Source organism: Saccopteryx leptura, chromosome 12, assembly GCF_036850995.1.
Source record: "Saccopteryx leptura isolate mSacLep1 chromosome 12, mSacLep1_pri_phased_curated, whole genome shotgun sequence".
NCBI classification, from domain to species: Eukaryota; Metazoa; Chordata; class Mammalia; order Chiroptera; family Emballonuridae; genus Saccopteryx; species Saccopteryx leptura.
The window spans coordinates 33,264,784-33,266,786 of NC_089514.1; the positions used below are offsets into that span (position 1 = coordinate 33,264,784).

General features: G+C 42.2%; 1 non-coding gene across 1 annotated transcript; it reads left to right on the plus strand.

Annotated features, from left to right (window-relative positions):
• Window positions 1-683: 683 nt before the first annotated feature.
• Window positions 684-759, plus strand: TRNAY-GUA (transfer RNA tyrosine (anticodon GUA)). The gene has a single exon. It is a non-coding gene; the product is annotated as a tRNA-Tyr (tRNA).
• The last annotated feature ends 1,244 nt before the right edge of the window (window positions 760-2,003 follow it).

The window sequence follows — 2,003 nt, forward strand, 5'->3', positions numbered from 1 at the left end:
TTACATAGGATGAATGATCAAACTCTCACTGCCTACCATTTTGTTTTAGGCCCCAAAAGGCACAACAGATTCGGAAGTTAATTATAAAAAGGGAGGGGGAGCACATCACCATCTTTGTGCGTTTACCTTCGTCCGGCATTGCAGCCGATTAGTGTCGCTTTATCAGAGGGTGTGGGGAGGCAGATGCATCAACAAAGCTCATTTATTAATTCTGTAAACAAAATTAGATCATCAGAGCTTGTTCCTAAATTTTGGGATCAAAGCTGAATCTTAATAAGTAAATAGACAACTGGAAACTAAGCAGGGCCTGCGCTACAGAAAATGCTCCTCTCTCTGGCACCTCCCCACTCTCCAAATAGAATCTTCTCCATCTTTGAGCCAGTAAAGTTGGCTCTCTTTGTTTCAGTCACATACCCAGGGACCTTCTCTATCTTCTTGGTTATGAGAAGTAAGTTTTTCAGTGAGACAACCCATGACAGTCCAACTGCCCTGTGCTTTCTCATTTTTCTAGTCCTACGCCCCTCCGTCATAACTTGTCTCCCTAAAACCGGTCTTCTCACCAGTTGACGAATATAATTTGTCTGCCTCTGAATGTCCACCCACGCCATTGTTTCTGCCTAGAATGTTCTTTCCTTTTCGTTTTAGCTGCCAAGTCCTACCCATCCTTTAAAACCAAAGTTTAAGCCCTGGCTGGTTGGCTCAATGGTAGAGCGTCGGCCTGTAGTGCAGGGGTCCCGGGTTCGATTCCCGGCCAGGGCACACAGGAGAAGCGCCCATCTGCTTCTCCACCCCTCCCCCTCTCCTTCCTCTCTGTCTCTCTCTTCCCCTCCTGCAGCCAAGGCTCTATTGGAGCAAAGTTGGCCTGGCACTGAGGATGGCTCCATGGCCTCTGCCTCAGGTGCTTGAATGGCTCTGGATGCAACAGAGCGATACCACAGATGGGCAGAACATCGCCCCCTGGTGGGCATGCCTGGTGGATCCCGGTCAGGCGCATGCGGGAGTCTGTTTGACTGCCTCCCTGTTTCTGACTTCAGAAAAATACAAAAAAATAAAAATAAAATAAAATAAAACCAAAGCTTAAAATCACCTATCCTGGCCCTAAGAACAAGATGTGATCTTGTCCATCTATAGTCATCTAAAAAGTTTGTGTGTGTGTGTGTGCGTGTGTGTGTGTGTGTGTGTAAGAATCATATATAGGAAATACAAAAATGTGGATTTCCAAACCTCACTCCCAGTGACTGTGATTAAACACATCTGGGATGGGACACCACAATCTTCATGAAAAAACAAACCACTCTGTTCGTTCTGATGCAGCAAGTGGCAGACCATTCCTGCTACAGACTGAGTGTTATCTCTCCCCATAATTCATATGTTAAAACCTAACCTCCGATGTGATGGTATTAGGAGGTGGGGCTTTTGGGAAAGAATTAGGTCATGAAAGAAAGTCATCATGAATGCGATCAGTGACTTCATAAAAGAGATTCCAGCCCAACATAATTTTTCAAACAGTTTTTTTTTTAATTCGCATTATAAAAATATAAAGCCTTGGTAGATATCTTTGGAACTGGGGGGAAAGTTTATCAGTCTTTGGAGCCTTAGTTATTTGTATTCATGGCTCCTGGTTCAGACTTGAGGCCAGCTAATTGACCGTGACCTTCAGAAGGGCTGAGGGGTCTAAATATATTGTCTGAATTGTTTGACAAACCACCATTGGTCTTAGTACTCCACTTATGGAAAAAATTATGGTTTTTCATTAAGCATATAATTAGCTAAACTTAGTGAACTATTGTTTTTCAGAGAAGCCTGGTCCCAATTTTACTTAATTTGCCTTGTATTAAAATAGTTCAGTTAAACCTGGGAAGAAAAATAAGGTGTTTCTCTGTTTGTTATATGAGAGCCATTTTTCTAAATGAGTTCCTGTAAGAATATACATAAAAAATTATCAAAAGATGAATAGTTTTGGCTTGAAAAAAAATCATAGCACTATGTATTAATTACCCAAA